General features: G+C 40.9%; 1 pseudogene; it reads right to left on the bottom strand.

Annotated features, from left to right (window-relative positions):
- Positions 1-2873: 2873 nt before the first annotated feature.
- On the bottom strand, positions 2874-11837 carry LOC134638272 (kinesin-like protein KIF2A; annotated as a pseudogene).
- Positions 11838-13702: the final 1865 nt, after the last annotated feature.

The raw sequence follows: 13702 nt of genomic DNA, 5'->3' as shown, positions 1-13702 counted from the left end.
GAATTGATTTCCAAATACGTCATCAACGTGTGACAGTGGGAGAGCGCAAGGTCATTGACCTCACCGGAGTTTTACCGCGGTCCAGGCTCCTAACGACACAAGGTAAGTTTAACTTTTTCTCCCTTTTGTTCATATTTTTGCCACAGTTGTGTGATATTAAGTTGCGGTTATGTTGTGAAAGTTACATATCAAAGAAGGAAATCTAGTTTTGTACGAAACCAAATCAGCACTATTCTTGTCTGGCCAATTCGTTCTAGCTAGCGACAGCGGTGGTGAAACGTGATTTAAATTTAAACTGTTTAGTAATTGCTTTTTATACGTTTCAGCAAATGGACAAGCTGAAAGCTTACGAGCAGCCTGCATCCTTTCTCTCGCTGTTTTCTCTTTTCTATATTTCTACTGTTGAGATATTTTGTGATCCTGATATGTATTTTTCTGTTGTTGTTTTTAGACTTTTCTGCAATATGTCATCTGACGATGATGAAAGGAGTAGCCGACTCTGGCTGGTTCTTATGACTGTACCAAAAATACTTTTTTTTTTTTTTTTTTAAAGAGCATTAAAAATAAATGACGAAAGTACAACTTATTTATAAACTACTGTTCACCTCTTTCATATCAAAGAAGTGTATATTTTGCTACACATATTTTATTTGTGGGCACTGAATAGACGCTGCTTTTAGTATAACTGCCACCTAAAAAGATTTAGTAATTTACTGGTTAAGTACTTATGTTCAGTGTAAGAGGTGGGTGATCAATTAGACTGTTGTTGTTACACTTAACCTTTCAAGATACGATGATAATAACATTGTTCAACAAAGGCTTAAAACAAAAGGAAATCAGCTGTGTACTCAGTTCATATGGGCATAAAATAAGGTAAGTCTGCATTTCAACAGTTTCCATGACAACTCTCTAAAATTACAAAACATGCAGTTTTCCTTTAATATAATGTAAGTCTGTTGTCTTTTAACAGTGAGAGGCATCTGAGACGAGTTTTAAAACTTCTAGGGTTGAAGCGAAGATGCCCCCAACGACCTTTTACTGAAATCACGTTTCACCACCACTGTCGCTAGCTAGAACGAATTGGCCAGACAAGAATAGTGCTGATTTGGTTTCGTACAAAACTAGATTTCCTTCTTTGATATGTAACTTTCACAACATAACCGCAACTTAATATCACACAACTGTGGCAAAAATATGAACAAAAGGGAGAAAAAGTTAAACTTACCTTGTGTCGTTAGGAGCCTGGACCGCGGTAAAACTCCGGTGAGGTCAATGACCTTGCGCTCTCCCACTGTCACACGTTGATGACGTATTTGGAAATCAATTCGGATGGGGCATGACAACAGCGCCACCTGCAGGAAGATTTTCTGAGACCTGACATTTTTCCGTCTGAGTCTGAGGCTATGTCCACACGTACACGGGTATTTTTGAAAACGGAGATTTTCCGTTTTCGTTTTAAAAAATAATCCCGTCCACACGTAAAGGCAGAAATGAAGGAAAACGCTGCTAGGAACACGCCAAAGCAGCAGGTGGCGCTATATTCCTAACCGAGTAGAAATGTTGGCCAATCAGAAGTCTAGAAGCCTCGGTAGGAAATAGTAAACAAAGCTGGGGCATAGAAGCAGAACCGAGTCGTATGTGTGGAGGGACAGTAACTGTGTGTGTATATGTAAGCATTTAAACACTGCAGAGAGGACAATTAACAGTAACAGTGTTGTAGAAATTCATTTCACCGAAACAACAACGTGGCGCACACTGTGACGTCAAAAAAGGCGCACACCTTTGACGCTGCATTTTCTCCGTTTTTCTCGTCCACACGTAAATGCAAAACCGGAGTTTTAGAAAATATCCACCCTGGCCGGAGTTTTTAGAAATCTCCGTTTTCAGTGACCGAAAACGCCGTTTACGTGTGGACGAAAGGTGCAAACGCATAGAAAAATCTGCGTTTTCAAAAATACCCGGGTACGTGTGGACATAGCCTGAGACCTGACATTTTTTCATGTGATTCTGAGACCTGACAATTTTTCGTGTGATTCTGAGACCTGACAATTTTTCGTGTGATTCTGAGACCTGACATTTTTTCGTGTGATTCTGAGACCTGACAATTTTTCGTGTGATTCTGAGACCTGACATTTTTTCGTGTGATTCTGAGACCTGACAATTTTTCGTGTGATTCTGAGACCTGACATTTTTTCGTGTGATTCTGAGACCTGACATCTTTTCGTGTGATTCTGAGACCTGACATTTTTTCGTGTGATTCTGAGACCTGACATTTTTTCGTGTGATTCTGAGACCTGACAATTTTTCGTGTGATTCTGAGACCTGACATTTTTTCGTGTGATTCTGAGACCTGACAATTTTTCGTGTGAGTCTGAGACCTGACAATTTTTCGTGTGATTCTGAGACCTGACATTTTTTCGTGTGATTCTGAGACCTGACATTTTTTCGTGTGATTCTGAGACCTGACAATTTTTCGTGTGAGACGGATACCTGACAACCTTTTTCCTGAGACCTGACACCTTTTTTCCTGAGACCTGACAATTTTTCGTGTGAGACTGATACCTGACAACTTTTTTCCTGAGACCTGACGATGTCCTAAAATGTACACCGTACTACCAGAGGCTGCTACCAGGATACTACATGGTGAGAAATTTAATGTTACTTCATTACAGTTCATGATGGCATGTGAAAATTCTTGCTGATTGGTGTCTAAAACCCGCTTGGTGTTAAATTAGTGATTACTCATGAGATGCTTCAGAGGCAAAAACGAGATGGAGTGAAAATGTCCTTTAGCTCCTGCACTAGGAGCCTGAAAACCAATTCAACTTGACTGAGGACAATGGTAGCTGCATAGATAAAAGTCCAACATTCGATCAGTTCATTTTGTTATTCATGTTTTTATTTATTGCATCCACATTCTGTTTGACATCACAAGATTGGCAGTGAAGCATGGAGTTTACATGGTGCTTTTCCAAGTTTTCCACGTGCTTGCGTAAGGCTTGCTTCTCCTCCTGCAGTGAACGGAATGACTTCACTTCATCTGTTGAGGAGAGCAAAAGCATTTCACACATTTAAAAGATGTAGCAGGAGGGCTGTATTCTATTGTTAAGTGATGTGCGTGTAAGTTTCGTGCATACCTCGGAGCTTAGTGAAGATTTCTATGTTTCGCTCTAGGATCTGCTCCAGCTGCGTGGCGCGAGACTCCAAGTCAAAAATCCACCTCCTCCGTCATCTCTAGCAGCACCTTTTTATCTTCCAGCCACCGGATAGACTCCTGCTCAGAGAAGAACAAAGAAGTTATAAATTCACTGTCAGGAGCTGCAATTTATCTGGATTCATACAAGTATGTATGAGAAAAAGAAAGAAACAAGGAGAGCTGGAGTGTTTTCTAACCTGGAAAACAGCTCTGTGGTCCTCTAGTAGGACCTGCTCCTCCATCTCCACCAACTGTGACACGGCCTCATGGAAGGTGAAGAGCTGAGGAGACACTTCTTCCTCCTGTGTTTACAGATCCAGCAGCAAGATCCAGATTTAAACAAAGGAGATCAGGCATTTTTAAATAGCTACTTCTAAACTATGGCTTCTTTCCCTTTATACGTCACGATGTCTCCAACAAACAACTATTCTTGAAACTTGAGTAAAAACCCATGTTTATTATTTGGGTTTTAAACCAGACTGAGTTCTTCCATTTGTGTTATTATTATATTATCTCACTTTTTTGTATGATGCATTTTAGTCAAAAATCTAATTTTCTTAAAATTCTTAAATTAAATGGACTTAACAAAAAGCTACAGCACAGAGATCATTTCTGAAATCTGGTTATCAGTGGACCTCACCTTCATCACTGATAAATAAAAGTTTGAATGTTAATCCAAAAAGAAAACACTTGGGGTGGTGTAGGGGTAGTGAAATACGTGGCAGCTGTGATATGGTAAATGGGCTGGTACTTATTTAGTGCTCATATACCAGTATCTTGCACTGATTGCACCTTGTAGGAGCCAGGGACTGAACTACTGCAGCTGCAGCAAGTTCCAGATGCAAACAGTCTGATTTGTGCTTCAAAGAATCAACTGTGAGCACTTACATTCTGCTCACAGAGAAGTTTGAGTTCGTCTCTTTGTGGTGAGATGCTCAGCCACTCTTCATCCAAGAGATCCAGCTGGTTGACAGCATGGATATTGGGGCGTGCCCCTTCCATCACTTGGTTGGGGTCCACCGTTAGCTCCTTTACCCTGCAGACCAAAAGAAGAAATAAAGAAACACATCAGATCGCAGCGACCACAGGTCAGACCTGTTTTTAACCAGGCTGATGTTTGGTTTGCGGTTCATGGTTTGTGCAGCATGGCAGCTTCATGACAGCAGTGATGTCATGCACAGGCACAGATGACAATGCTCAATTTCCAGATATCAGTTTTCATGGAGTCTGGGTGTTCAGAGCTCATGTTTAACTAGGCTCTCACAGAGCTGATGAGGGATTACAGCACTGTACCCAACCTGCAGGTGCCAGGGCCAATTAATTAGGACTACGGCCGGGATAAGGGATTACCCGCTGAGTGTTTGGCTCAAACAAAAGCTCACCGTGGATGCATTTGCCAAACAGCTAAAAGTCGAGTTTTGCACCAGCATTCTGACTTATCACACCCAGCTATCGCAGTTATCCCTGACATCCGGGGCATGAACAGCGATGAAACAACAGAGCAAATAAAAGACACACCCACACAGACAGACAGACATATTGTTCTTCAGGATTTAGCAACACAATTTAAAAAAAAAAGAAAAAAGTTTTGTCTACAGTTCAGATCAAAGTCAAAGCAGGGATGAAAAGATGAATCACATCAAAACATGCAGATGAAAAACAGAAAGGGGAAGACGGGAAGCGTAGCGCAGTGAGGAGCTGATAAATGAGCTCATGGGTGTGTTTTATAATGCATTAGATACACAAAGGGACAGCATGCACTGTGTGTATTTGTGCGTGTGGTGCTGTGTTTTGGGAAGTGCTTGACCTGCTGGGAGAGGTAGCAGCAAAGTCATCATACTAAAAGGTATTGGTGGGCGAGTGCTCAGGGCGGCTTCCCTGACCGCTCTGGGAGAAGGGGATGTCTGACGGACTAATCCCAAACTCCTTCACTCTACACAGCCATCATACCAGCACACAGAGCAGCAGAGGGCGGGAAAAAAGAAGGAAAGAAAGTAGGAAAAAAAAGGGAAGAGGATACAAGAGTCAGAACGAACAAGAGTAAGCAGAGAAATTTGGAGTAGTACAGCTAATTTCAGATTCTATAAAAGCCACTGGACATTACAGAGGAATCCAAAAGAGCTAAAATTTCATAAAGGTGAATAATCCAAGAAGTTCCTGTAGCAAGAAGATACTGTCCAAATCACTGGAGTGGGTTATCTCAACCCCACCTGTTAGCGTAGTGTAGTGTGTTGAGTGTGTTCTCACAGGATGTCATCCCAGGAGAAATGGTTGCAATCTGGAGGAAGAAACAGAATATGTCATTCAGATTTATTTCATATTTATTAACCTGTGGAAGAGATGTGATAACATGGCCAAAGACTGTTTATGAAGACAGAGGACTGACCATGCATGTGCGTGAGTTTTCCCCAATAAAGGAGTCTCTGAGGACCTGGGTGAGCTTACTGGCTCTGAATGGCGTATGGGGCTTGTTACGACCCAGAGCTCTGATACACTCCTGAAACAACAAGAAAGACATCCTTGGTAAAATAAAAATAAAAAAAACAAATGGAAAAGTATACATGACATTTCTTTGTTATTTTACAAATCAACAGAAAAAACTAAATGAAGTGGTAGCCAACACTTAGGAGTCAGCTACTCAGCTATCCCTTCACTGCATGCAGACCTTCAGGGCTAACAAGCTTTTGTTGATCTCTGCTCCCTCCAGACCAGTCTGCCGGTCAGCGCTCCATGTATCCGCCCCCCTCTCATTGCCTGCAAGATCGATGAGGGATAACTTTCCATGCATCTTCCCCTTCCTCCGGAGAATGATCTGGAATACGGCGTGGCTGCGAGACGAGTGAGCGTTGGCTGACATCTGCCCTGATGTTCTTTTGGGGGGTGATCAAGATGATGAAGAAGAAGCAGCAGCAGCGAGGGCAAAAAATGAATAACTTTAGGAGAAGGAAAAACATCCTCAAAGAACATGAATATTGTGCTAGACGACGTCTGCATGACAATAAACGAGTTTCAGAGTTTTGATCTGATCACTGATCAAATACAAGAACTCAAAGTCTCGGGATTCCTGAGAAAGTTCCTGCTGTCATACCTGCAGCTGTTTCCCACTTCAATTAGTTTCAGGACATCCTCTGTGCATTTGACCTCCTTCTCCTGCAGCCCCACCACCTGCACTTGCCGTTTCCCATCCTCCAGTACCCTCAGCTTAGCTTTATGTTCCAGCAGGTCAAACACCTACAAACACAGTTCTGTCAGCATTAAATAAAATCTCTCCTTAAGAAAAAAATAAGAAGGAAAAAAATGATCACACATCACTTGCCTTCTCACTGTATATTTCAAAGAAAGCTGCGTACACTTGTAGATCTAACTTTTTGTAGCTGGGTTCCTTCAACAAGAGAAATATATCCCGAGCTGCATAAAAACACATGAGAGATCGAATTCCAAAACAGATCCAACTTATCCTTCAGTCAACAAAGCGCTACATCTAATGTGCTTACCAGCTAATGCATAAATTCCTTTGGAGCAGTCTTGGTTTTTCCCAGAGAAATCGCCACCCTTAGTCTGTGACACAATGAAAAAATAAACATATACAAGTTCAAATGTATTTTATACACAAATTATATAAGATGCACTCCAACTACAAGGATAAAAGTCTTCTGTTTTCTTAAAGGCACATTAATTGTAACTCACATGTGTTTTTCCACTGCCTGTCTGTCCGTAGGCAAAGCAGGTGGCCATGCCTCTCTCAAAAATGGTTTCCACAAGAGGTCTGGCTGTGAACCTGCAGGAGAAGACAAAACACAGTCATGTGCTACTCCATCCCCAAATTTATACATAAAATACTAACAATTAATTCAATTGTTTGTTAGTCACCTTTCTTCTGACTAAAGGAATTATATTAACATGTAAAAAAACAGATTTCAGTTTTTTATTATCTATGAATTTGCAACTTGAAATTGTCAAACTGTGGCTAATATTTGAATTAGTTTGGTTTAGTAACAATGCAAATAGATACAGTCTTTTGTAGTACGTTTCTAAATGATTAAAAAAAAACAATCACAATCAACACATTTCGGTCCAATTCCGCTGGCCGAGCGGCCAGGTCGCACCCCTCAATGAGTGTGGCTGCGCTGATCCAGGGTTTCCTCCCCCTAGCCGATATTAGTGGCAAAACACTGACTTGTTCATTTGTAGTTTGTGCATCAGAAACCTTTTTTTTTTCCAGACATAGCTGTCTGCAAACATCTCTCAAAACTAAGCTAAGACAAACACTGCAAACACTGGAAAGTCTGGTTGTTCTTGATTGTGCGCCATTGCTTGGCAGAGACTCTCCGCCTGTGTCTTTGGTCGGCTTATCGTGTGCTGCATCACATAATCTGAATCTGACTTGAAATTGAATAAATCTAACAGCTCAGATGTCACTTCGGGTCACAAACCTGTAAACCATCTCGTTTGTGGTGCTGTCGTCAAAGACGTAGTCAAAACGGAAGGTCTGGTTCTCCAGGTAGCGGGTCAGGTCCACTTTTTGTTTAGGTTCATGAACCATCACCACATCCTTACTGGGAATGGTGATCACATCCAAATCCTTCATGGACAACTCTGAAACACAGCAGAGGCGACACTTTCAAATACAACAATATAAATAAGTACTTAGCACGTAGCATGAGGCGAAACTCATCAAAGACCTCACCTTTTTTGTTGAGTGGACGTTTCCTCACACAAACGCATATTCTGTGCTCTTCAATCTGGACAGTGCAATGAGAAGGACATTTATTAAACTTTGGATGAAGGTCAATTCTTACCGATCAGGAGCGAAGAAGAATTTTCACCAGGTCTGCTCTGGCCAGGGGCCGGTAGTCTAGACTGGCTCGGAAATCTCGGATCATGTACATGATCTCATAGTTGGGGATGGTGGTGTCCACCTCCTGAAGGACAGAGACAGACAACATGACAATTATTCTCATGTCAAATAGATACTCACTTCAATGTAATCAACTCTATGGCAAAAAGAAAAAAAAAAAACGAACATCAGTGTACCTGAGCTCTTTTCTTCCTGAGCTCCTGCTGCTGAAGCCGGCGTCTTTCTCTTTTCTCTTGAGGTTTTTCCTCCTCCTTCACGCAGTTTGACTTCCTTCGTGCTGCCATTTAGAAAAGAAAAACAATAATTCTCCCACCTTTCACATCATGTATCAACAGCTTTCTCTTCCTCTTTCATCTCGCTTACAATATGTCACTTCTACTACTTTCCCAGCGTCTTCTATCAGCTTTCCTTTCTGTTGGCCTTTATTTAAACAGCAGAGAAACCTTGGGCTGGCTCCAACAAAGCAGAGCAGTGATACAGCTACTATACACCAGGATGTAGCGGCTGGCACACAGTGTCTCCCACATAACATTAGCTGATTGCTCTACATAACCAACAAAAGGCCTTTTGCAGCACTGTGTTTCAAAACCTCTTTGTTTTTGTTTTTTTTGTTTTTATTTGTGTCCTCAAACACAACAGGACATGTGACCTCTGAAAGGAAAATTAAAAAAACAAAGACAAAACCAAAAAACACTTACAATGCAGGATATGTGCCTTGCATTACTGTTTTAATCCAGTCTGATTACAGTAAGAGGCTGTTTCAAATCAAGAAAGTCTTAAGAAGGTTATTCCAAAGCTCCCGAGCACCACACCCCCAGATTAGTTTTGTTTCAGGTCAATCAAACTATTAGTCACCATTATAAAGGAACACAAGTTAGCAAACATGTGAGTAAAAGCCATTTTTAATTCAGTGCGGAGTTCATCAAAACTGTGTTATTCGATTAGCTCGGCTCAATGCTCGCCGCTGCAGCCCCAGCTTCCCGCTGCAAAGCCCTGCCCGAGCCCTGTGACACAGTCCTGGCCTCCTGCTGGCTCCAGTCCCTGAGAACCCAGACTATCGGAGCAGAGGGATTAATAATCTGCTCTAATCTGTGAGGAGAAGATGAACTGGGTCAGCACCGGGACAAGAAATATAAGAGGAACTCAGCACCGTTACTGCTTATGGGCTATTCAGTCTGTGTGGAGGGGAGCTGAGGGGGTGAGGAGGGGGGACAAGGCATTCACATCATCCTCTCAGCTTTCCAAATGACAGCGAGCACTTTGAATAAAAGGCTATCATTGCTGTCTGAGCCCAGAGACGTAACACACATTACCGCAGGCTCTTCCACGTGTGTGCCCGTGTGTGACTCAGCAGAAACCAGACACACACACACACACACACACACAAAAAGCAGCACAGCCAAACGACACCACAATTTTTTCCCCTCCTAATACCCAGAAAGCCAGTCTGCTGGATGGATTGTGAGTGTGCTGCTTCTTGTCCACACAACAGCTCTGAGCAGTACGTGGCAGACATTTGGCTGCGCGATCTTCTTATTTGACTAGCGGTCTATCGGACTCTATTGGAAACTATCAGAATCACTGTGAAGCACTGAGGACAGGGGTAACATGCAGGTGATACATACAAAGCTGTCCAAATTCCTTTCTGGATAGCGGCTGATGTGAGGACTCTGTGATGAACATGTGGTCAACAAAGACATGACATTAAAAGATTTTGATGATATGCTTTTTTTTTTTTTTTTTTTTTTTTTTTTTTTTTCTAATTTGACAGCCATTCTATCTTGTATCCCTCTATCTCTACTGCTCTATCTAATTTGACAGCAATTCCATCTTGTATCCCTCTATCTCTACTGCTCTATCTAATTTGAGAATCCAAGTTTTCAGAAATCCAAGTTTTCAGAATCCAAGTTTTCAGAAATCCAAGTACCAGTACTTGATCTATCTGTTACAGAATTCTGACAGATCTCTGCTCTCACTGCTCCTTCTTTCCTGTCATTAAAGTCTCTCACATTCAGTCATTTTGCTGGAAATTACAAGTAGAAAGTTGAATATACAGTAGTAGAATTACAGTACAGTAGAACTTACAGTAGAAACTACTTACACAGCCCTACATTTGTCATTTTAATTTTGCATTAGACTTTGGAATTAACACTGCTAGTTTGGCTTACTTTGATCAATTATATAAAATATCACCTTTTTAAAAGTTTATTTGTAATAAGATAATCTGGTTATTTTGGTTATTTTGTAATACATACATTCAGATAAATAATAAATTAGATACAAATAAATTTTGCTAGTCTGTTTCATTGGCTATAACATTTGACTGCAAGTTTATAGTATTATTTAAGGACAAACCCATTCTGTCACTCAGTGTAAGTATTCAGTTAGTATTGTCATTGAGAAGCGCCTGAGGACCCAGAGTTCCTGTTTCCTGACTGCTGCAGAACCTCTTCTGAAGAATCCTCATTGCCTGTCATCTTATCACCACAGCTCCATATATTTTGATTTAAATTTTAGATATCTGAAAGGTTTACATAAACTCCCTTAAGAGCTAAGACTTTTATTATAGCCTGTTGATTGTTGAGATTTATTCTGTATATCATCTTACAGAAGTTGTACTTATTTATCAGTCTGGTTTTTTTTTTTTTTTTTTTTTTTTTTTTTTTTTTAACCTGTCCCGTTTGGTTCTTTTGCCATCAGAATTATTGTCTAAAGGCGAAGAAAGATGCCCAACGGATTTACTTTACCAAATGGACCATCCCAGCCTTGCCGTAATGGTCCATTTGATTCAACTTTTTATTGTTTATTTTATTTTCACTTGCTGAATACGGGACAGACTTGACTGGAGGAGAGAATGTGGAGAAAGAAAGAGGGAAAGAAAAAAACCTGAGAAGAGGGACGGGGAAAAAGGGCAAAAAACAAAAACCAACAGAATAAGCAGACAAAAAATACATATATCGATCACCTGGATCACCTGTTGAGAAAGAAAAAAGAAAGCAAGCAGAAGAAAACGAGAGTAATAAACAAGATCACAATGATATATGAGAATATGACAGTAAATACTAAATATTAAACATTATTGTGCAGCACGTGAGATCGACAGCGCACAGTGTGCTTTGAGGTAGGAGCCAAAAAGGGTGTAATTTGTGTGTGTGATCACCCGTGTGTACACCTGTGAGCATGAACGCGCTTGTTTTTAAAAGGTTCCTTCATGTAATGATCTGCTAGAGGGTGTGGGGGGCCACTGCCCCGACCTCCAGGGCATGAAGCAGGTATGGAGGAGATCAAGACTCCAGACATCCAGAGGCCCCCAGAACACAAGAGACCAAGGAAGACCAACAGAGGGGCAGCCGCGCCACTATCCCAGAAAGAGCTGAGGAGAGTCCCAGATGAGGGGTCACTCAGCAGCCGCGGAGCAGAAGCCAGGGGGGGTTGCAGTGACGTGCCCGTGAGCTCCGCCGGCAGCCAGCTGTGCCTGAGTGGTATGCTTTTGTGCGATCAATGCATTTTTACTAATGCTGACAGTACATTTGGATTACAAAAAAGAAAAAATCTTATATGGATTATACTTCACATTTGCATGAGGGATTAGTCTAGAAGCTTTTGGCCAACTGCTTAAAACTGGTTTCTTGAAATGATAATTTTCTTGACAAATGTCATGATTGTTACCGTTCTGTAGCTGCTGCTGTGTCTGGGCCTGAGTGGGCTGTGCAGGCTGCTGCGATGGAGGAGGTGGAGCAGGCTCTGGCTGCTGAGGCTGTGGAGGTCTGGCCCGGGTTGGAATTGCTTAAGACACAACAACACAAAGATTAAAATACAAATATCTCTGATCCAAATGCCACTACCAAGCAACATTGACAGCAAAAAAAACAACAACCCTAAAATAAATAAATGAATGAATATTAAAAAGGAGGAAGGAGAAGGAAAGAAAAAACAAAAGATAATAATAGTAATAATAATAATAATAATAATAATAATAATGAATAAAAAACTCAGAATATGTTTACTTTGGTCAAATTTGTTAGCACAACAAACATGTGGATGGTTCACGTGTACTGAAACTATAAGGCTGTGAGTGTTATATTTGTATTTCAGAAAAATGCTTTCTTATAAGGAAGCAGCTGAAAGTTGTGGGTCGTTCTGTATATAAATGGATTAGTCCGTATTTATCTATTTATCTTTTCTTTCTTTTTTTTAAAAAAAAAAAAAACACCGGGTGTCCGTACTGATGCACCACCAAAGGGATTTGTGTCTCCTCCTTGTAGCTTTTTCTTGTTTGCTAAAAGTGTAAACGACTACACTGGAGCCACTATGTTTGCATTGGAGAACATATTCTATTAAACTATCTAATTTTACATTTAAACAACTACTGCCTGCCCACACTACAGTACTGTTTGGCCCGTGTTTGATGCTTGCCATGAAATGAGTATGACAAGAAGCTTTTATGAGACCATAGGTGCATAAATGCAAAAACGGCATATATGTGGATATAAATGAAAAGCTAATGTCAAGAAATAAAAATGATATGATGCTTTTATAAATGCTTAAAAAGTTAGTTGTTCCTGCACTCAAAAAAGTGAAATTGGGTGGTTATTGCATTTACAAACCTCTAACATGTGATTTGAACAAAATTAATTTATGTTTCCAAGGTGAACGTAATTAAAACATATACGATCTGCATAAAATTTACCAACTTAGCACCTCTTAAATTTATTCTTGTTCAGATGACATGATAAAATCTAACAAGAGTGGTTAGTTGCCTTAAAGACTCGCGATATCACAAGATCACACGTGATTTTAACCACAGGAGACAGGAAAGCACATGGTTTGCTTCGCCTTCATCTTGGAAAGGTAAGAGTGAATCTGTCTTCATCCATCCAAGACCTGACGATGTCCTAAAATGTACACCGTACCTCTGCCGAGCAGACCTGTGTCGTTTGTCTCTGCCTCCCAGCCCTGCCTCTTTACAGCCGTGCCATTCAGTGCGCCACTGGATTCAAGCGAGCACGAAAAGTGGCACGAGCACGCCCTCTGCTGGCAGCAGCAAATCTCACAGTTTCGTTAAGCATCAATTTAAGATAAGATAAGATAAGATAAGATAACCTTTATTAGTCCCACACGTGGGAAATTTGTTTTGTCACAGCAGGAAGTGGACAGTGCAAAAGTTATGAAGGACAATTAGAATAAAATAAAATAAGAATAAATACAGTACACAACTGTACAGAATAGAATAAAAATAGAATACTATATACAGTAGAATAAAATAGAATAAAATAAAATAGAATAAAATATACAATAGGATAAAAATAGAATACAAATGCTATATACAACAGAGTGAAAAATACAACGGTTGCCAGAAAGATTATTGCACATTTGTGATTATTGCACATTTGTGGATGTGTGTGTATGATCAGTTAAAGTCTTTGTTGTGGAGTCTGACAGCAGTGGGGAGGAAAGACCTGCGAAATCTCTCCGTCCCACACCGTGGGTGCCGCAGTCTCCCACTGAAGGAGCTGCTCAGTGCTGTCACAGTCTCATGCATGGGGTGGGAGATGTTGTCCTGCAGGGATGACAGCTTAGCCACCATTCTCCTGTCACTCACCACCTCCACTGGGTCCAGAGGGCATCCTAGAACAGAGCTGGCCCTG

Source organism: Pelmatolapia mariae, linkage group LG12 (genome assembly GCF_036321145.2).
Source record: "Pelmatolapia mariae isolate MD_Pm_ZW linkage group LG12, Pm_UMD_F_2, whole genome shotgun sequence".
In the NCBI taxonomy this organism is placed as follows: domain Eukaryota; kingdom Metazoa; phylum Chordata; class Actinopteri; order Cichliformes; family Cichlidae; genus Pelmatolapia; species Pelmatolapia mariae.
The sequence above is the reverse complement of the archived record's forward strand: the minus strand, read 5'-3'. Positions and strand labels throughout refer to the sequence as shown.